Genomic DNA, 23,818 nt, shown 5'->3' with positions numbered 1-23,818 from the left:
TGGTTCGAGACAGAGCCATGTACTCCGCCTCACAAGATGACAGGGCGACAGTCGGCTGCTTCTTGACGTTCCACGAAATGGCTCCTCCCTGCATCGTGAACACGTAGCCAGTCGTCGACCTTCGGTTGTCCGGATCTCCTCCCCAATCGGCATCGCTAAAACCGACCAACTCGGATGATCCACGCTTGCTGTACTCCAGCTTCTTCGTTGTAGTACCCTTCTGTGGCATCCTGAAATAGAATAATACACTGGCATAATCAGATGAGTGCGCTACGAGTACGAGAGGGTATAAATATCGAGCTCAATCAAGAGCAGAGCTCATTCCGACAAGAAACAATCTGACAAGCATTACCACATGAAAGAAGGAATAGGGAAGAATGCCCTAAGTGGTAAATTCCTGGAAAAAAAAAAAAAAAAAAAAAAAAAAAAAAAAAAAAAAAAGAGCAGAGCTCAGTCTGAATAAGAACATCGAACAGGAAAGATCGGAAATAGCACATTGGCGATCCGCCAGATGCGCTGCCGAAAGAGTTTGTTATATCGTAGGAGTGGTGCCAGGACCAGATGTGAGGACAGGACCAGACTGGATACCAGTGCCAATGTGGTGGGGTGCTAAGTCCAAGGTGTTGCGGCCCGCTGGATGCTACTGTAAACAAGGTACAGCGATACCTTATCGGTGGTGGTGCGGAGCGAGTTCCAAGACGAAGTACAAGATGCGGACGTGAAGGCGAAGCGAGACTTGGTGTTACGGCTATGTTGAAATGATGCTAAAATCAGGGTGCCGTGCAAGGTGTTAAGGTGCTTAATGTCCCGACATCCAAGTTGGCTCAATGCATTATGCATAGTTTTTTTTTGTTTGTGCGCAAGATGGTGCGATGCGAAAGGCAAAATGAAAACATGATATGCGGAACCCAATCGGGTTAAATTGAGTACGCTTTCATGGTACAACATAAACACTAGTCCGAGTTCAGCTCCAGGCAGTGTGGAAATTTGCAGTCGGGTTTTAGCCCAGGCGCAACATAAACACTAGTCCGAGTTCAGCTCCAGGCAGTGTGGAAATTTGCAGTCGGGTTTAGCCCAGGCGCAACAGATTAAAAAGTTAATCCTGGAATAGAGTTTAAGCTCACGGCCAGGTAGAATGAGATAAATTCCTGAATCAAAGAAATGCTCACGGTCAGGTGAAAAGAAAATTTAAAAGGCAAATTCCTGAACCAGAGTTTAGCTCAAGGTCAGATGACGGCAATAAAAAAAGATTATTCAAAAAATCCTGAATTCGAGTATAAGCTCATAATCAGGTGATTGCAAAAAAAATTGAAAATTTGAAAAGCTAATAGTATTAAAAAAAAGAAAATAACTATAATAGATGAGTAGAGAGAAAGTTGCAAAATAAAGAAAACATAAACTAAAAAAAAGTTTGTTGAGTAAAGAAAACGCAATATGAGTTGCTAAGATGGAAATACAGTCGACAATGAATGCAAAATATCGATTTTAAAACAGAAGTGGAGGATGGTCAAAAGTAGAGAAAGAAGACATGGATGACTTGAACACAGAAATAACCAAAACAGAAAGTATAATGCAAATTGCAAATCAAGCTAGTAAGACAGACTTATAAAAGAAGCGAACAAGTAACCTGACGTAAAACAAATGCGTGAGATCAAGTCATTTTGTGCAAAGGGAGGATTGGATTGGATCCTTCTAAAAGGAAATAAATTAAAAGAAATAAAAGATGAAGGAAAAAAAGAGATACATGGAAGAAACATAAAAACAGGATTTGAACTATGATGAACTTAAGGAAATTAGAGAAATAATAAATATCGGAAACTGTAGGTGATACTTAGAAACTGGTAAGCGCAATCAAATGACAGGAATTGAAAAGAAAAAGTTAAACGAAACAAACAAAAATAACAATCATGTTTGGAGCTCTGATTTTGACACTCAGATTCTTCTTGAAATCTATTTCTGATCAAAGGGAGGATGTGGCATCCTGAAATAGAATAATACACTGGCATAATCAGATGAGTGCGCTACGAGTACGAGAGGGTATAAATATCGAGCTCAATCAAGAGCAGAGCTCAGTCTGAATAAGAACATCGAACAGGAAAGATCGGAAATAGCACACCTTCAAGTAGCGGATGATTTTCTTGACTGCTTCCCAGTGCTATCGTCCTGGATTCGAACAAAATTGACTCACTGCATTGACCGCATAGGAAATGTCCGGGCGAGTTACTTGAGCCGTGAACGACAGACATCCCACCGCTTCTTTGAATGGCACCTTCTTCATTTCAGCTTCTTCTTCCGGACCGTTGGGACCCATGGACTTGCCCAACCTCACGCTCGGATCTGCTGGAATGGACACCGGTTTCGCATCTGCCATGCCAAACCGCTGGATAATCTCCTCGAGGTACGCTTGCTGATCGAGCCAGAGCTTTCCCTCTTCTCGATCCCTCGTTATTCGGACACCTAGACAGTACTTGGCCTCACCGAGATCCTTCATCTTGAACTGCTCGCACAAGTACGCCTTCAGCTTCTGCTTCAATTTCCGGTCGTTGGTGAAGATCAAGAAATCGTCAACATATATGGTGACGAACATTAATTTTTCCTCACGCACCATCCAGTACAGGCAGGTATCGACTGAAGAACGGTTCAGTCCGAACCTCTGCAGTACATCATCCAGCTGAGCATTCCAAACGCGGCTTGACTGCTTCAAGCCGTACAGTGCCTTCTTCAGCCGGCAAACCTTACCGCTCCGGTTCTCCACACCCTGCGGCTGCACCATGTATATTTCCTCATCTTTCAGCTCGCCCTGTAGAAACGCCGTCACGGCGTCCATCACGGTGTCTCTGGGAGAAAACTTTATTTTTCGAAAATTAGCATTGCTAAATTTTGCACCATTCGAAAGCTGGGACTTTCCCCTTTCATTTGAGCCCAAATTTGAAATAATCCACCGGGGGGTCTAGAACATTTTATTTTTTTGAAGATTTTTTAACCTTTTTGACGATTTTTTCAAAGACAAAATCATACTAATCACTGTGAAAACGCTCGTCTTACCTTTAGCGTAAATCCAACATCATATGTCAATAACATGATTTAATAGCAAATTTCCCTGGCTACAATTTTGTAGAAGACATCAAAGTTATAAAAATTGAGAGAAAGAAGTTGGAATGTCACAAACAGAGTGATTATTATTTCATTTGAAAAATCTAATAAAACTTCTCACCACTGATTGTACTGAGACCAGAAAAAGTATTCTACGAGCTTAGTTCTTGATTGTAAAGTGTATAAATGTTCAAAACGGTTTATTTACATTTAAAAATCAATCTTTTACATGAAATTGACCAGGATTACCTGAAGTTATGAGCATTTGTAAGGTTTTATCCTGGAAAAATGTCTCCCGCCTTTCTAGAAATATTAGTTATTTATATTTTGAGCTAAGTTAGTTTTAATACTTTTTGAACAAACATTTGGGACTAGGAAATTATTTAGATTTATTTCTCACATTTAAGCCCAAATTTTCAATATCAAACATCTTTGTTGAAAATCTTTCATTCTTTTTGTTGATTTTTGAAGGTTTTCATACTTTTCACTTTTGATTGATAGTAAAATCATAGACACTGGTATCACAATCATGTTGGCAGTGTTGTTGATAAAGTGTCATATATAAAAAATCAACCTATTGTTTATGTTTGATTTCATAAATAAGTGTTTTTGGAAGTGGATAGTATGAAACACTGCAAACATTTGTCTGAGGATTTCTGCATTTCTCCCTGAAATGTATTTTCTAACTTCTATGACAACACAATATAACATCGTGTCATGAACAGTATTAAAAACAGTGGCTTGAAATGCTTAAAATATTTTTTCTACATATATTTGTTTAGATTATGCACTTATTCAAAATGTAACATTGCTCAAAGTATGAAATAAGTAACCAAATTTTCGAGTCAAGCAGGTGCCATCTTTTTAATATATGGCCGGAACAAATTTGAAAATATCTTTTGTCATTTGGAGTTGAAAAATCACGAGGAGGGGGTGCGGGCGGGGGGGAGGAATTCAAAATAAAAATCAATTCAAATTTTCAACATATTGGAAAAAAATTGAACCAAAGCTGGCTTGCAACAAACTTGTATTGAATTTACATTGCTTAAAATCAAACAATCGAGAAAAGTAAGATCAAACATTTGAAAAAAAAAAATCTCAACGCCAGGTGATATTACTCACATCTTTTACAGTTTGGCTTTGGCTTTTTCAACTGTTTGAATTTTCGAAGAATGTATCAAGTTTTTGTTTAAAATACCTTTAACTCTATTTATTCCCCACTTCGGGATTTCTGGAAAAATCGGAGTGACAAAAAAAAAAGAATTTGAAATTTGTTCCGGAATAAAAAAAACCCCAAAAATGCTCATAGCTTCAGATAATCCTGATCAATTTAATGTAAAAGATTGATTTTTAAATGTAAATAAACCGTTTTGAACAATCATACACTCTACAATCAATAACTAAGCTAGTAGAATACTTTTTCTGGTCTCAGTACAATCAGTGGTGAGAAGTTTTATTAGATTTTTCAAATGAAATAATAAATCACTCTGTTTGTGACATTCCAACTCTTTTTTCTCAATTTTTATCACTTTGATGTCTTCTACAAAATTGTAGCCGGGAAAATTTGCTATTAAATCATGCTATTGACATATGATGTTGGATTTACGCTAAAGGTAAGACGAGCGTTTTCACAGTGATTAGTATGATTTTGTCTTTACAAAAAACCTTTAAAAAGGTTAAAAAATCTTCAAAAAAATAAAATGTTCTAGACCCCCCGGTGGATTATTTCAAATTTAGGCTCAAATGAAAGGGGAAAGTCCCAGCTTTCGAATGGTGCAAAAATTAGCGATGCTAATTTTCGATAAATAAAATTGTTCCATCAGAGACACCGTGTCCATCTGATCGATGTCCAGATCATAACGCACCGCCAGCGCCATGAGGTATCGGACCGTCGCGTATCGTACGACGGGGAAATACACCTCATCGTAATCCAGACCTGGCCTCTGGGAACAGCCCTTGACTACGAGACGAGCCTTGTACCGCTGAACAACTCCATCGGGTCCACGCTTCGTTTTGAAGACCCATTTGTTCCGTATAGCTTTCCGCCCCTCGGGCAGATCGGTCAGCACCCACGTCGCGTTTTCGCTCAACGACTGCAACTCTTCTTCCATGGCTCGAACCCAATGCTCTCTGTCGGACCGACACAGAACCTCGTCGTAGGTAGTTGGATCGTCCATCTGCCTCGCATCATCGGCCGTCTCGGGTGGCAACTGAGGGGAAACACTTTTACCAGAAAAGGATCCATAGCTAACAAAATCAGAATACTTGCCTGGATACCTGCGCTCCCGACCGCTGCGCCTCAACCCTTGCTCATTAGCTGGTCTTTGAATTTGCGGTGGGAGCGCATTTTCGGCAGATCCGGCACCGCCACCAGCAACTTCATCTCCAGCATTATCGATGCTAGGAAGGATAACGGCATCGACCGGTTGTCGTGCGTCTGGACCAGCACAACCAACGCCTGATTCGAAGACCTCCTCGAATTTCAGTTCGAAGAATTCAACAGGTTTCACACCACACGCTGCGCGTGCGTTCGCCTCGCCCTCAGCCAAAACCACAACATCTCGGCTGATCTGGAACTCGTTGCGCTCGGGGTCATACACACGATAGCCTTTGGTATCTTCACAATAACCAACAAAAATGCCGTTCTTTGCCTTGGGATCGAACTTCTTGCGCTTCGCTTTCGGGATGTGGGTCGTCACTCTTGAACCAAACACTTTCAAGTGACGAAGATTCGGTTTCTTGCCAGACCACGCCTCTTCCGGCGTCTTGTTGTCCAAACACCTCGTCGGACATCGGTTGACGAGATAAGCGGCCGTCGCGACTGCCTCTGCCCAGTACTCCTTATCAAGCTTCGCATCGTTCAGCATGCACCGTGCTTTCTCCACCAGTGTACGGTTCATCCTCTCCGCGACGCCGTTTTGCTGCGGTGTGTATGGACAAGTCGTTTGATGCCGGATACCCTCGCGCTCCAGAACCTTTCGGAAGCCTCGGTTTGCGTACTCCGTCCCGTTGTCGGTACGCAGGATCTTCAACTTCTTGCCGCTTTGTCGCTCAGCATTGGCCTTGAACTTCTGGAAAGCCTCTAGCGCCTGGTTTTTGCGTTCGAGAAAATAGACCACGAAATGCTTGCATCGTCGACAAACGTTGCAAAATAACGGCTGCCTCCAAACGATGACACCTCGATGGGCCCACAGAGATCGGAGTGTACCAACTCCAACAGCTCCGTGGCTCTTGATTCGCTGCTCGGAAACGAAAATCGTGCCTGCTTCCCTTTGAGACACGACTCACAATCGATGATCGCTTCATTTTGGAACTCCATACCGTTGGCCATTCGCTTCAATTTCTTCAAGCTGCTCTCATTCAAATGGCCTAGACGTCTGTGCCAAAGTTCGATGCTGTTCGCCAAAAATGCTTTCTGCGGCCGACTAACTCGATACAGACCACCTTCTTCAGTACCGGTGATGACTAGCTCGCCGCTCTCGTCCCAGATCTCGAACTTCTTGGCCATGAAAATCACCTTATGGCCTTTCTTGCAAATGGCGCTCACGGATAACAAGTTGGTTGCTAGGTCAGGAATTTTCAGCACGTTAGCAACGTCAACTCGTCCTTCGCCAGTTTCCATGCGAACCGTTCCCTTGGCGACAGCTTTCATGTTACCGTTGTTTGCTGTCCCAACATCGTGCTCCATGGTAACCACATCAACAAATGGTTGATCCGCGCGAGCCATGTGAACGGTGGCTCCGGAATCCAGATACCATTCGTCCGCTTTGACGTCTCCGATGGCAAAAATGCTGCAAAATCCCTTCGGCTTGCTTCCTTTCGTCCTCTTGAGTGGACACTTGACGGCAAAATGTCCCGGCTTCTCGCAAATGTAGCAAAGCTTCTCGTTTTTGCCACCATCCTTTGATTCACTTGATTTCTTCCGGTTCATTTTGCTGTACAGAGCACCGTCCGTGCTGCTGCCGACCGGACCACGTTCCAGCTTCACGTCTTGTAGGATTTTCGCCTTTACTGCATCCGATGTCAACGCCGTTCCGGAAGCTTCGAGCCCCATTATCATAGGCTCGTATTGTTCGGGAAGGCCCATCAGCAAAATCGCCGCTAGCCAGGAATCGTTCACCTCGAATCCCACGTTTCTGAGCTTGTGACTGGTGCTCATCAACTCATCCACGTATGCCTCAACGCTGGAACAATTAACGAGCCGCACCGACGTGAATTTTCTCAGCAATCCTATCTTCCTTGTTAGCCCAGTATCTTGGAAGGCAGTTTTCAATTTCGCCCACGCGTCCTCGGCACTAACCGCGTCTTGCACCAAGCTGTAGTTGTAGCTTTCTAGGCTCAGGCAAATGGTGGCCAAAGCTTGCAGCTTCAAATCTTCCGGCACACCATCACCACCTCCTTCCACAGCAGACCAGCTACCCTCGCGGATCAAAATCATCCGCATCGCAAACGCCCACGATGTGTAATTGTCCCTTCCACGCAGCTTCTCAATGGGGGGCAACGCAACGGAACTCCTGCCGACTCGAACGCTTCCTGCTCCGACCGTACCGCTTCCGCCGGGTGCTTCATTTCTTGAAGACTGCTGATGAGGACCATCTCCTAGGACTTGATGTGTCCTTTCCGCTTGCCGTGTTCGTTCAGGGCTTCGAGTGGTCATGCTTCGTCTTGATGTGACCAAAGAAAAAATTTACTGACTTCCGGTTTGGGTAACTGGGCCCATAACCAATTGAAATACACGTGTGGTTAGGTTAACGTGTGACAGTGGAATGATTTATTTTCTTATTTCTAACTAGGCACGGATTACTAAGATTACATAATTAATTCTACGCCTCCTACAAAATGTAAACAATTTGTATTTTTATTTTCACAGTTAAAGAGTAAAAAGGAGGTACACTGTATCAAAAAATTGTCCGTACAGCACGTACCTTGAAATCCAAACAATAAAAAAGTGCACTTTTTCAGTCAATAAAAATACTACAAATACATCATTTGCTGCAGAAACTAGTCCTTTTTGTAGATCAGTATTAAAAATGTTTATGAATTAAACCTTAAAAATAATCCAATTCATTTTGTATAGAAAGTCCCAAAAACGACGTCAAAAAATTGTCCGTACACTGAGGCCTTTGTCAAATATTAGTCAAGTAAACAGTTATTTGTCAGTCTGTCAAACGCAGAAACGTGAGTTGAATCTCAGCAATGACAATTTCCAGTGGTCTGAGCGATAAATACGGTAAAATGAACTTTATTTTGCATAAATCAGTAGATTTTCGTGTTTCCGAATGTCAACGGGTATATTTTTGTGAAAAGCAGACATTTTTCTGTTAATTAAATCCACAAAAATTAACAAGAAAATGTTTGCTCCCCACAAAAAAAACCCGTTGACATCCGGAAACTGATTGCTGACCTGAAGAATGACGTTAAAAGCTTGTCCGAAATTACAGGTATAGTAAAACGGCCAAGATCGTCGGTTCAGTATGTCCTTCAGAATTTTAAGAAGACTAACTCCCTGGAGACCACTCCAGGAAGAGGCCGCGAACTGAAGCATCATTGTCAGGGAAATCAGTCAGAATCCTAAAATCGGTGCCCCGAAGCTAGCAGACAGCCTGAAGAATATTGAAAACATACAGGTTAATCCTCAAACGGTACGGAACATACTTCATGAGAAAAAATACCGAGGTCGTGTTGCTCTGAAGAAGCCGTTTATATCTGCTAAAAATAAGAAAAAGCGGCTGGAATACGCTCAAAAGTATGTCCTGGAACCGGAAGAGTTCTGGCATATTCACGTCATATTCACTGACGAAAGCTAATTTAATTTCTTTTTTTGGATCTGAAGACATGTAAGAGTATGGCGTAATCCAGATACTGAATTGGATCCGAAAAATATGTGACCGACAGTTAAGCACGGTGGTGGCCATGTAATGGTGTGGTATGCTTTCAGCGCAAATGGCACCGGAAACTTGACATTCATTCACGGAGAAAAATAAATAGATTTATCAGTCATATTACGCGTCTACAGGAAAATAAATATGATTGTTGGGTTCTGACCCGAAAATACGATAAAACTAACCATCAGCTTATACGGTTAGTCTCCAAGGAGTTAGTCTTCTTGAAGTTCTGAAGGACACTACTATGCTTTTACTATTTCTATGCGTAATTCGAAGATAAGTAAAAAAATAAATTTCGGACAAGCGTTTCTACCGTCTTTCTTCAAGTCAACAATCAGTTTCCGGATGTCAACGGATTTTTTTTTTTGCGAGGAGCAGACATTTTCTTGTTAATTTAATCTACAAATTGTTGAAATCTACTGATTTATGCAAAATAAAGTTCATTTTACCTTATTTATCGCTCAGACCACTGGAAATTGTCTATGATGAGATTCCATTCACGTTTCAGCGTTTGACAGACTGACAAATAACTGTTTACTTGACTAATATTTGACAAAGGCCTCAGTGTACGGACAATTTTTTGACGTCGTTTTTGGGACTTTCTATACAAAATGAATTGGATTATTTTTAAGGTTTAATTCATAAACATTTTTAATACTGATCTACAAAAAGGACTAGTTTCTGCAGCAAATGATGTATTTGTAGTATTTTTATTGACTGAAAAAGTGCACTTTTTTATTGTTTGGATTTCAAGGTACGTGCTGTACGGACAATTTTTTGATACAGTGTATGTTTTAATGGATTAAGTTGTTTCCACTTATTTACTGGTAAACCCTGAAAAACTCAAAATTCATGAATGAATAATGGGTGACGATCAATTTTGCGATTGACTGTATATATAGATTTCTGGTTATTGTTATTATTTCTAGCCAAAATTGTATTTCGAAAACCCTCCCCATGGACGGGTCCTTCGAACGAGCCTGATCCAGGGTGTATATTTTTTATGCAATGCAGTGCCAAAAATTATGTTTATCCATGCAATGCAAGTGCAGGTCTTTTCAAACCCAAACATCGTAACGAAAAACCAACGTTTAAGGGCAGAGTTGCAAAAAAAAACTTATGAACACCAACAGGTTTATAAAAATTTCGACCAAAGTCTTAACATTTTTGAATTGACAAAAAAGATACGTTCTGCGAGAAATTTCGAAAATGAAATATTTTTAAACAGTCTAAAAAATTTAGTTTTTAGGTTTTAAGTATCTTGAAAAAATGAACAAACATGCGAACAAACAGAGTCTCACCTACTTCATCTATTGAATGAAACAAACAACAAATTGACGAAAACTTATACATGTTTAAGCGTTTTTGTACCTTATGGATGAGATTATCCTAGCTTCTTCATAACCAGGAAAAAAAAAGTTGTTTTCATTAAATGACCTCGAAAAAATTATTGCATTCAAGTTTTTTTTTGACACGCGTTACAAACCAACCCGCCTCGACGGTTCGTTTGGGAGGCACGTTTCCGTCAGTACGGATGTGTAATCACGAAGACTTTTGATCTAGCTGTCTTACTCCGTTTTACCTAGAAATTTGCTATTTTGTGTTTCTACAAAAAAGAGTTGTTTTCATCTGCCGTTCCTGAATTTGCAGTTTTGGCAATAAATGTGTGTCAGAAAGAAAAATAAAAAAAAATTGTCGACTGAAAGCATAACTTTCTCTAAAACTCGTATCGGAAGAGAAAGTCCGTTGAAGATTGTAAGTTCCAAATGGTGGCTCCAGAGAGTGATCCAACCAAAAAAATGTGACGTTAAAAAAGTTAATTAGTACTTAGTTGCACTACTTAGTCTTTACTTTTCCTCGTGTCTTTATTATAGGAAACACTAGTCCTCATCACTATGATGCCGCACTCTGTACGCTGTTGTTGTTATAAACTCGAGCAACCTTTCGGTAGACGAACAGCTTCAGCGTACGTGCCATAACTAGATACTTTGTGAGTACTTCCTCCCACATGAATTCGCCACACGACGACAATCAACGACTGGTGATCAACCGTCAGAGTCGTGTCTCGTTGAATTCTCGTTTTAAAGCCGCGTAGTTTCGTCCCAGTCCAATTGAGGCTATTGTTGATACGGGCAAAAAAAATTATAGTTAAAACAACACTATTCAGTAGGGTGTGTCAAAATCATATGGTTTTCGAGTTCCAAAGCGCTTATATGTACATAGTTTAAAAAAAAGTCTCCCAACAAAATTTTTCCTTTTCTTCAACTTAATCTCATTTGAAAAATCTGAAAAAAATCACACGTTGGTTCTGACCGAAAAGGTTTTCTTTAATACAGGACAGGTGTTTTGAATTTCGACACCAGTGTGAATTTGACCCACTCTACTATACAAAGTCAGCTGTTGGCGTTTGTTTTGATTTGATCGTGCTTACAAATACAGTCGTTTTGGCGGGCGCGGTCTGTGCACGTATTTTGTTTGGTGGGTGCTTTCCCCCCGAGACGTTCAGCCTATTAACTATTCGATGCGATAATCCAGTTCAGTTGATGCTCTTTCGGTGATAAGGCGCGCGAGATGTCGAGTCGAGTGTTTGTTGTCGAACTACTATTTCTCAGCTGCTAGACGACCATATAGACAGGAACTTAAGCCGTGATAAGCGAAGTTTTGTTATTGTTTGATAACCATCGTTTGTTTGGATTTTGTGGTGCTTGTATAGAAGAAAAAACCTGTAAGTATTACATCTGGTTATAGTTATGGTGACCGTTAAATCACTTGACTCAGCACGTCGTCTGGTGATTGGCACTAGAATCTCTGTTTGCTTTTGAAAATCAAATTATTAGCTCAAGGTAAAATAGTTGACGCAGAATTTACGAAAGACGGAATTCATCAAATTTAACACCGTCTTACTATTTCCACTACATAAGCTAAATATATTATTGGACAACAAAGAAAAAAAGAGTTTAATATTGTGTTCCAAACTTAAAGCAACGACATGCAACTGAGAATGTGTTATATTACGTGTCAAGGCGGTTGTTCCGAAATGCTAATGGAATATTAAAGCTTTTTTATCAAAGGCGTGAGGATATCGAAACCAAGTTTGAATTCTACTTATTTTTAAGTCCCCGATTATTCCAAACTATTTTAATGTATCCAAAATTAGCAATTGAACAACTAAAAAACATGTTAAAAATTTTTCATCTCGTGTTGTACACTAGTTCAACAATTAAAACTGGGCATAAATGTATGAAAATTGGGTTTCTGATGCACACGGTTGTGCATGATTCGAATAAAATCTTGACGTGACAAGGAAAAGTCTGGGATTCAAAAAGCTCTACGTAGAAGAAAAAAAGTTATAAAACAAAGAAATTGTTTTCGGTTAAAATCAGTAAAAAGCTCTTTACTAAAACCATCTGCATGTCGACTGGATTTAGAAATTGGCCCGCTAGTTGAACATTTATATCACTCTTTTTTATTGAAATATGTAGCTAAAACATTTAAGTTCACTTTTTCCTCCCACTTTAAATTTTCTCGAACTCTAAAAACCCTGTTACCCTGTAACCTCCCTTTTTGGTCAAAACAAATGACAGAATTTTAGCAGATTTTAAAAATGAGATTTAGGTACCCGGGTTTTGACTATAAATTTTATATGGAAAAACGTGCAAGTTCGTTCGGAGAATGTTACTTTTTTTTGGAAAATTTTGATCTTACACAATGCAAATGAAATTCCAATATATGGAGCTTACTGGAAAATGCTCTGGCTACAACTTTGCCGCAAACGGCAAAGCGGTAGAACTTGCGAGAATATACCTAGTTATAATACCCCAATCAGAGCATTCCTTTAATTCCCAATTCCCAATTTTATTGGTTTGTTTTGTGGCTAAACTATAATCAAACTTTTTGTCAAAATTTGGCGAAATTTCTTCGAATTTTGTGAAAGTTATGATTGATTTGAGTAATTTAAGGTAATACATATCCTTTATACTGAACTAAGGCTATGATCATTTAGTATCCGGGCTCTTTATTTTGGTGATAGCTGCGTTAATAGAGCTCGGATATGCAAAAGTAGCGTTGTGTTGGTTATGAAAAGGACTATCTTGCCTATTTTTGATAGATTTTTAAGTTTACGTGTGTATGAGATATTTACTATGCAAAAAAAAACATGATAAAAATAAATTTGCACAAATTTGCTCCTTTTGCGCATTTTGTGCCTCGAAAATTCTTCATTGTTGACTCGAAAGCTCATGAACTGTTGATTTTTTCTGATTTTTTTTCGTACCAAATGGTTATTAAGTATAAGGAGCCACTCTAGGATCCACACGAAGTTCAAATCAACTATCGGAGTGCAACTCTTGATCTTAAATATGGTGAAAAGTTTATGGTTATTTGGGATAACTGAATGAAGACTCCCTACATAATGCAAAAAATCCATTTCCGGCAGAGGCAAAAAGTTTTGCCTGACTAGTAGATAGGGGGAAGTGTTCCTAAATGCGCATGTTGGGTAATATGCGCATACAGCCGATAGACGATATGGCTGAAGATTCAACGTATCTAATCAGTGCAGTTTGAGGGTAATACGCTATTGAAACGTGGCATGAAGAAATTTGATTGTTATATAAAGCCAAAAAAATTAAAAAATTCAAACAAGATTTTTGTCAGTTTTGTTAAAATATATTGAAATTTAATTATCGTGCGTACAGATTCTGTAAACATAAATTTTAATGGTTTTTTCATTCTTATTCATCTGGAAATTGGAATTTCAACAAATTGAAGCTTTTGGCAAGGTTGTATATGATAATGTATTGGAATAAGAGACAGGTTCTGAATGCCCATATCAAGGCAGGTTAAATGCCTAAATCAAGAAAAATAGATTAGTCTTATATATTTTAAACTTTTTATCATTGAAACATAAAATCTACGCTCAAATCACGATCTTACAGCGAAAAAAGAATAACTTCATACTGATCCGATAAAAATACGATATGAACAAAATATTAGCATGAAATATGGCCATATGTCATACCTAACTATGTTTCAGGCAAAAGAACTAGTTATGTAAAAAATTTCACCAAATTTTCAGCCTTGACGTATGCTTAACATCCCTTTCTACCATTTTAAATTAAATAATATCAAAATATTACAAGTGTTAATGAAATATAGCTAAAAACATAAATATGCGCATTTAGCCCGCTAGTTTCGGAAATCGGCTATTTTCACTTCTTTTATTAAAAAATTATTTTCACAAAAACTGTAAGAGATTTTAACAGAAAAATTGCTCTAACGTATGTAAAACATATGTCTGCTCATGTGTATATAGTTTTCAAACTCCTATCTATTGGAATATGGGAGAAAATGAGTGCTTTCCTTAATATGCGCATATAGCCCGCCTGTCCCCTACCAAGTAAATAACTAATAATGATCAGATCCAAAGATCGCAATCTGTGCATCCGGTTTTTACGCAATATGACAGATGTGTTCTGATGGACAAAAAAATGTATGTTAAAACCGGATTTAAGAGATCAATTTCTTCGAGATACCAACTCATGAAAAGGTTCCAACCAGATTCCAATTGCTTTTTCCAGGTGAGTTTGTGTAAAATATCATGATTTTGCAAAGGTTTTGGTTCTGTGGTAAAAAAATAAATCAAAACATGACTGAATAAAGTGTGCAAAGATAAAAAAGAGATTTTATGAAAAAGTTTGAGAATTTCTTGAAATCATTGAGAAATTTTTTTTTTATATTTTTAGTTTAAATGTCATATTAACACCTTCATTTCCTCCATAGAAAGTTTTTCGATCAAATTAATAGTTTTTAAAATACACACGTTTGTAAATGCCCGGATACTAAATGATCATAGCCTTAGTATGAGTTAAATGATTATGAATTTTGTATTCATTTATTCATATTTGAAGACATAAGTTATGAAACTGAATAATTTAAATGATATTTAAACATGGGTGCACGGAATGACAGCAAATTCACCGTAGAAACTATTAGAATGAAATAGTTCTAAACTTGCTTTACAATACAAAATATTTTTGAGCGAGATGTTGGGAAACGAGAATATTTAAACCAGTTTAAATGTCACTTGATATACACGGAAATAAACAGTAACAAAAAAATAATACATAAAAAATGTTTTTAAAATGCTGAAGGAAAATTTTGTTTGTTTATTTTGTGGTGCATGATTGTGACCAGGGGTTCACGCTCAGTCCTAAAGGTGATTTGCTTACAACTCAGATACATATGATAGGTATTTAAAATGCAATATGAACCAATTAAAAACATTTGGGAAAAACCAATCAACATATGAATTTAAAAATGTTGATTCATTATTTTTGTTTTCACAGTGTTCCGTCGCACGACCTAACTTGATGCACATAATTCCTAAAATTCACTCAGTCAACTAACTATCAATAAAAATTGCTGATTTAAATTTCAGATTGAGACATGGTTTAGAGTTTGGTATAGTTTTTATTTTATTTTCATAGTAATCCGTCTCACGATATAACTTGACGAACATCATCCTTAAATTTCAACCGTTCTCCAACTTCTCTTCTTTGATTGTATAAGGTGAACAATTTACCATGGATGCACGGTTTCACTGCCATTCGTCCAAAATCCAATTTTTGCATGCTAATGGAAAGAATAACGGCATTTATAGATTAGTAAGAAAATTTGTGTAACATACATGGTTCTTCACTATGTGTGCACGGATTCTCCTCATTTCCAGTTTAGTATAGTTAAGATTTGTCGAAATACTTTTCCAAAAAAATTCAATATTTGACTAAAATGCGGTAAATCCGTGCACCCATAGTGAAGAATCATGTATATGCCACAAATTTTCTTTCGAACCTTTAAATGCCATTATTCTTTACCTTTAGCATGATTAAATAATCTAAGTAAAGAGCCTTTTACGTCGATTTTTTATTAGAAACGGCTCATATTTTAGTAAAAATAAAGACCATTCCCAAGCAACCAAAAGTCGCGTTTTTACTTAACTCCGAACTCCGAAGTTCACATTTGGCTGAAAAAATGTATTACGGGAACTTCAGGTGACTCTTGTCGCGTAAAAGTTACTCAGGAACTTCCATCGCCCTTTGAAAGGTTAAACTATCGATAACGGAACTTCTAAGCGCTTTTAATGGAACTTCTTTCAAGAAGGTCGATAACGTTCGCGTAAAATTCCAAAACGCACCATTAAGAGACTTGAAGGTATTTTAAAGAACCTATATGGGAAATCTAAGCGACATGTCAAAAATGTTTTTCAAGAAGGTCGATAACGTTCGGGTAACATTCTAAAGCGCACCATTAAGATACTTGAAGGTGTTTCAAAGAACCTATATGGGTATTCTAAGCGACATGTCAAAAATGTCTGTCAATTTCTTGTCATGGTATTAGTTTTGTTTATATCCCGAATAGCCAAGACTATGGTATTAATATAACCGAACAACAATATTCAACTTAACAATAAACTTCATTGTAATGTCTAAATCTCTGTCAACTACATTAGATTTTGAAACCACAATAGTATTTAAAGTCACCGTGAAGTATATCGTTGATACAAAATACTTCATAGTGCTCGAAAATGTCAGAAGCACAGTATCACATTAATTTTCTGGTGATTATTATTGTTACTGCGTACTTTATGGTAGAATTAAAATCCAAACGATATCGAACATTGGTTAATTTCTGCTCTTTTTATACAATTCCATTTTTTCGTGCAGTGACTTATGAAGCGCGCCATTTTGTTCGGAAAAACAAAACAAGTACAGAACGTGGTTAATTTCAACTGGCCGGTTTGCCGTAGAAATTGACGGTCAGAGCATTCTCTGGCTGGAAGAAATAGCTCCCATTGATCACCCGTTACCATGATAGTACTGGCAATAGTTCAGGTGAGATTTTTTTTAAATCTTATGGCTATAGTAATGAAGGATAACAATTCTCTTTCAGGAATTACACAAAAACATGGAGTGCTTTTCAAAGAACAGCCGAGAAAATCAATCGTGCCTCCAGCTTCTGGAACCGTCACGAAGAAATGACCTAGTAGTACGTGATTTAATGAGTGTTTTTAATGAGTGAGTGAACAAGTGATAGTGAAAGTAAAAAAGTAAGTTTTTTTTCTGTACATTAATAGCATAAACGTTTGTTTTATAATGATGTTTGATAAATAAAGTAAACAAAACACAAAAAAGCGTTTTAATTTAATATATACTTATGAAAGAAATAATAAAAACTATAATAGAACCATGAAAATTTACGGTCCCAAATATTTTTATGCACTGTGAATACACAATGATGTCCATTGTTGTTAAAACAATGAAAATCCCTTGAAAAACAATGAGTTTCACAGTCTTCCTTTAAAAAATTAGACGATGTAAAAACCATACAATTCGTAGTTTTGTGTTTCAGAATGTATGGAAAAAAGTTGATTTTTTCATTGTTAAGTTGCTTAACAACCCCCTTTTTTCATGGTAAATTTTGCCAAAACCATAAATTTCAGTGTCGAAAAATATGAATTTGACAGTTAATCCATGGTTTCATGTATCATGATTCGCATAGTGTTAACCATAATATTCAAGGTTGCGTGAAAATGAAATTCATGGTCTTTTCACAATGTTTTTCTATTCGGGATCTGTACTGATATTTACAAATGGAATTCAAGATTTTTTCGAATTTTTCTTATGAATGTTAAATAAGATATTCGAATAAATTTTTGATGATGCGAATTTTTGTTATGATTCATATTGTGTACTGAAAGTCCTTTGAACGAAATAAGGTACCTTCTATTGACCAACCCACTCAATCATCTCAAATGACATTAAGTTTAAATACTAATCATTACAGTGGCAATTAGCTATTGCTGGATTGGTCGAGAGGCTGGTGAGTTTCATTGCAACCTAAAGAGCAGCGGTTCAATTCTCTAGGCGTTTAAGCAGCTTTTGTAATCAAAACAATATAATTAAAATCAATGAGATAGACCATGGTAGACCGGCAACCTAGCAATCTGGCATGTGGTTGTCAGAGCAATCTGTCAATTGGATTTTTTTTTTTTGCGCGTAGAAGTTTCTTGACATTCTCTTAGAAGCTGAATAGCGTTCTCTACAGCCACCTAAACGAACTTGAAAGTAGCTTTAAGAACTTAAATTTTGGGCTGATTAGCATTCTCTTCAGACACAAACGAGAGCTGATTAAGCTTCTATGGAACCTTTTTAAGGGAATTCTGGTTGCTTGGGGTGTCTGAAATTTCCACTTTTGTAGCCAAATTCGTCCTTTTTTTCTTATTGACCAGCTTGCTAACACCGTACAATCCGATAATTGTCCAGGACGGGGCACAATTTTCACTCGTTTATTTTAAGTTCAATTTTCAAAACTCGAATCGTAAGCACCGGCACAACACAATCAGAGCAAATTTCGCCATTTTTCTAGATGGGTTCATCCAGTCACTCAGCTCGGAATGAGTATCTGTCACTTGCTCTCACCTTGCTGTCACCTCACTTAAACCGACTATCGGAATAAGGTGACAAGAGTCGAGTGACGGTGGGGTGACTCGCCAACTGTCACGTCACTCGCGGCGCAGAATAAGGGCCAATATTTCATTCCGATGACTTCATGTTTTGTCCTCTCTTGCAAAATAATGATTTGAAGATTGATTCAAGAATTTACTTCTTAACTTTTCAATGAAATTAGTGAGTAAGAGTTATTTTTTTATCTGTGTTTACTGCTCCGGCTAGCCTACCGCACGGAAGGCTACCGTCGCGCGATTAGAAATTTTCCCAGTAACCGCAATACTATTTTTCATCCGGCCTACTTTTAAAAGGATAACCCGTAAATTATTTCAAATAGATGTTTTAAATACCATTGAGTCAGAAAACGGCCATGGTTCAAAGGTAACGTGCTCAGCTTTCATTCCACAGGTTCAGGTTCAAATCTCCATGCAGGAAAATTTTTCAAGTAAGTTTAAAATTGTTGAAAATAGAAACAAATATAAATATTAAAGATAATCATAATTAAAACTATAAAACGACTTTAGAGCGCTTTATTTTTGCAAGATTTTTTTTAAAGTTTCATTTGAAGCTGAATAGCCTTCTACTCAGCTTTGTTTATAGAACTTGAAAGAATCAATAAGAACTTAAAATTTCAGCTGAGTAGAACGCTATAAAGCCTTCAATCAGGGCTGAGTAAGCTTCTAAGAGACCATTCTATGGAACTTTTGGTTACTTGGGTTGTAATTTTCAATCAAATCATTCATTGTGTCTCTAAGAAAACAAGAAAAACAATACCCAAACTCCGGATATCAAATGTTGGCAGATAGTTTTAAATTTTCAAATTGAAAACTAAAAAATGTATTCGTTCTTTGTAATTAGATTTAAAAACTCTCTGGATCAAGCCCCGAACTGGAATTTAAATAATAAAAGATTAAGATTATTGGAAATTTTCAGTTTCAATACAGTTTAATTTAAAATTTAGCTCATAGAGGTACCATCTAAAGCGTATTATGTAAACATTAGGTAAAACAATGTATGTTTTCACGTTCAATATTTTAGAACTTTTGAAAATTTGTGTATGCTCCTTTACCAAATATGAAGGCATCTGACATTTTTTTTTATTAAAAATATACAATCAACGTGGAAAAAAACAATAAATTGTGTATAACATGCGCTAAGTTACAAATCCTGAATTAGTTTATAATTCGGGCCCGTCCTAGTTTTAGAGTTGCTAAATTTTGAACTTTTAATATATAGTTTACCAGTTTTGAAAACGGCATAGAGCAAAACTTTTATTTTTTCACCTCACGGTTCTCGTGAAACGGGGGGTGTGGGGGGACGGGGGCAATTTCCCCCCAACCCTAAGTAAATCATTAGTAACAAAAACACTTTTACCGGGAAACAAATACACTGTTAAACGATGCCAGTTTCGAAAAAAACACTATGGAACCTATATACTTAGTTAGAGTACTACCGTTGAATGATATTGCAAATTTGCAAAAATTATTGAAAAACAATTATATCAGAGAGAAAACAAAAAAAAATCCTCAAATTGTGTTTATTATGTGAGCGAGTTTAGTGAAAATATGAAAATATTTTTTCGAGTAGAAAAAAATTTCTCAATGTGAATGACACTAGGCCAAAAATTTGGAAAATAAGGCTTTTCCACATTCCATATTTTTCAGATTCAAGTTTGTCTGTTTTGTACCTGTATACACTAAAAGTCATTTTTTTATTGAACGTGATCTTGAAGTTAGAAATATTATGTCCATCGAAATCAAAATTGACTTTTAGCTAAATGCAAAATTTATAACAGTTTTAATTAATTGTTGCCAATTTGTAACTTTATGAAACAATCAACAATCAAAATCAGGCATATTTCCAAAAATCAGGTAAACGAAAGCTTATCAAGTTATCAGGATGGGCCCATAAAATCAGGCAAATACTAATAAATCAGGCATATTGGCAACCCTGCGAAGAACTGTACCTTTTTTGCTGATGTTTTCTTTGATTGTAGTAAACTCGACCGAGTTTATCCGAAACGCACTTACCGTGTTTGTTTATTTCGAGTGTTGTACTAGTGCACCACTAGGTGCTGTCATCTTGTTTGTTTATTCGGACATTGTTGCACTGGTTTTGAACTGGTGTCGCACTGTCATCGGGCTGTAGTGCCCCGAAAATTTTGTCAGTGTTGCGAGAGAGCGTGTGAATGAGTGAGATAGCAATACACTGGTGGCGATTTGTGCTTGTTTTTTCGGGTTAAGGGCACCACTGAACGAGGGGAGAAAACAAATAAGGTATACACCCAAAATAATCTGCACGTCGTGGCTACGTGAAAAACTACATAATTTTTATCCAATTGATTTTCACGTAAATCCTACGAGATCAATATGTGAACACGTCCCTATTAGAATTCGTGTTTCATGGGCCTTACCTACAATTTACGTGAATTTTTAGTCAATTCAACTCACTGTGCTTATGAAAGCTACGAGGAGTGTTTTTAGAATCGGAGTGAAATGTAGGTCAATTTGTATTTTTGTTTATGTTTATAATGAAAATATAACAAAATTTCAATTAGGACAAACTTTATTTTCACTATATTTTTCGCTTACACTTCACTTTTACCACAATCAAATTCTTCAATTCCCGCAGTTCCAGCAACGCAGGACGGTTTGTGGAATGCTGAAAAAAAAAAATGGAAAAGTATTCAGTAATGAAAAATAAATTATCTAATTAAAACATAATTTTACCTTGTCCGTTGTTCTATATGGTGTCCTGTGTTCCGTGTTCCGGGAAGTCGTACCAAAAAACAGTAACCGGCACCAGTTTCGGAAGGGCACATGCATCCAGATCCATCCCTTGTTATCGAAATATGAAAACAAATCAATTTATTATTATTCAGAATCATCAAAAAGTCAAAGACACTTACCAAAAAGACAAAGCTAAATCTAATTATGCTTGTCAATGCAGTTCCTCTTCCGGGGACACACAAATTTTCACAACAGCTGGCTGACAATTCTCTTTTCTAATAAGAATTAACAACCACACGCTTAAGACAATTGCATAAAACGGGCTTAGATCATCAACTTGGAATTTACGTGAAAATCATGTGTAAGTTATGTGAAAGTAAAGTAGCTTTTACCAGGGCATCCTTGATACTCTGTGGTTACTTCAAAATTCACGTAGAATCGATATGATGCAACAAAATCTCAATTTACGTGAAAAATCCCGTAGAAAAAATTTCAAAATTATTTTGGGTGTAGGTAAATAACTCTAGGCTAAGGTTGCCAGATTGCCCGGTTTTATCCGGGTTTGCCCGGATATTTAACACAAAATTTGACAAAAGTCCGGCCCGGCCCGGTACCCCGGATTTCAGTAAAAAAGCCCGGATTTATTCACTTTATTTGCCAAAACAAATAATAAAAAAAAACGAATTTTGTTGTAATTTTTTTTTTATTTATGCTTAAACGAATTTTTTTGAACAAGTTAAATAAAAATAACCATATGAACTTTTTTTGAAAAGCGTAAAATACGATTTAAAAATTGCTGATGAAAACAAAATTTTGCATGTTTTTTTCCTTGATTTGTGTTGAGTAATTCCTGGATTTGGACCAAATTTGCCCGGATATTGCCCGGATTTTCGGGCGACATTTTAGAATCAAATGCCCGGATTTTGCCAGGTTTTTAGATGAAAATAGCCCGGATTGTCTATATATAAAATAGGGAGAGAGACAGAAATGTACGAACACGCAAAACTCTTCACTGGATCATCCGATTTGCATGCGATTTTTTTTTTGTTGTGTTCGTCTTCAAGCGAAGAAAAACACAAAGGAGAGATAATTTCGAAAATGCTTTTTTGAAATTTGAAAATGAATTTTTAGTTTTTATTCGTATCAAATAAAAGTCATGGCACCCAATATTAAGGAAGGAAGGCGCCAAAAGCAATCAAGGCTTACTAATGTTCATCCATCTATCTATAGGAAGTTTTGGCGTCCATTTTCATTGCCAGTGTACTTTTCACGTGGCACCAGTAAAATGGATACTTGGATATGATAGTCCCTATGGGGTGCTGCAACTAGCCGGTAAGAAGCATATTTACGAAATTAGTTTTTTGTTGCATCAGCATCAAGGCAATTCTAATATTTTCTTAAATGATTGTTCGTGCACCGTGCATTCTTTTAGCAACTCAAGCAATATGGATGCGAAATTTTCGATAGACTCAAAACATTACCATTACCAAACCATTTTTAATGAGTTTTGATAACACCGATAGAAAGTCACATAACTGATAAAAAATCACCTTTATTTATTTTTGGTTGATTTTTAGAAGATGTTGGGAATTTTTCATCCAGTCAGTTTGAGAATTCAATGTTATCAATTTTGTGATTCCAAGTAAATTGCATCACTATCATAAGAACGGATTGGGGGATCAGGAAACATTGAAAAATGCACACTACCTTTTATGCTCAGTTGTTGAAGGGAATTTTTCCAAAGTTAATCTATATAGGACTTTAACTTGATATTAGATCCAACTCTCAGTTTCCAAAGTCAGAAAAAGGATCGTAATCAAAAATATCATCAAACTTGAAAGAATATAAAAATTTAACATCTAAGTAAAAAGCATGCCCCCTAAAATTTCGAAACATTTAAGTATAGAGAAAAATCTGAACCAATACACAAAAATACAAAAAAAAGTTTCGTACCAGATATCAGATCAAAAAAACAATCTATCAAGCACAAGTGAGTTTAAGAATATAAACACTTGAACTCGATCAACAAAAATAAAATCAAGATCAAATAAAATCAGCTTTTAATTTTACGTTCAAATATAACTGAAAATCCAGATTCATAAAGCCAAATTCAGAATATTGATGTAAATTAACAATAAAATTCAGAATTGAATTTAACTGTTTGGATTACAGTTTCTTATCTTATGATCATAAACTAAAATAAAAAAAAAGCATTTCTCATAGATTTTTTTCTAGTGCGACACTCCTGCGTACAATTATCAATATATGATGAAAATTTCGTATAAGTTCAGAACAAAGTATACTCGTTTGTGTTTTTATTCGAAAACTAACACTAAAAGAAACCGTTTCCAGCGAAAAAGTGAAAATGACCCAAAAGTCACATGGGACAGTTTTGCTTGGAACTGCAGTGTAGGTATATGTATATTATGATTATTTTCACGGTCAAATATTTGCTGAATTGTGAATTTCTTGATACCCTTGCATACTTTGTCTTTCGTTTGTCTTTCGATAATGCGCACTTCCAAATTTGAAACCTAAACAAATAGGTATGCATGTAAAGTACGATCAATGCATGACGACTCATTTGTAGTAGCCGAATAGACTACCT

The 23,818-nt window shown here is 36.9% G+C and overlaps 1 protein-coding gene across 1 annotated transcript in view; it reads left to right on the top strand.

The window, feature by feature from the left end:
- The first annotated feature begins 11,524 nt into the window (after positions 1 to 11,524).
- LOC129748265 (homocysteine S-methyltransferase-like) overlaps positions 11,525 to 23,818 on the top strand; it is a 43,750-nt gene continuing 31,456 nt past the window's right edge. The window contains exon 1 of the mRNA XM_055742805.1: positions 11,525 to 11,703. The gene's annotated coding sequence lies outside the window, so the exon portion shown is untranslated. The remainder of the gene's footprint in view (positions 11,704 to 23,818) is intronic.

This window comes from Uranotaenia lowii, chromosome 2 (assembly GCF_029784155.1).
Source record: "Uranotaenia lowii strain MFRU-FL chromosome 2, ASM2978415v1, whole genome shotgun sequence".
In the NCBI taxonomy this organism is placed as follows: Eukaryota; Metazoa; Arthropoda; class Insecta; order Diptera; family Culicidae; genus Uranotaenia; species Uranotaenia lowii.
This window is presented reverse-complemented; position numbering and strand designations above follow the sequence as displayed.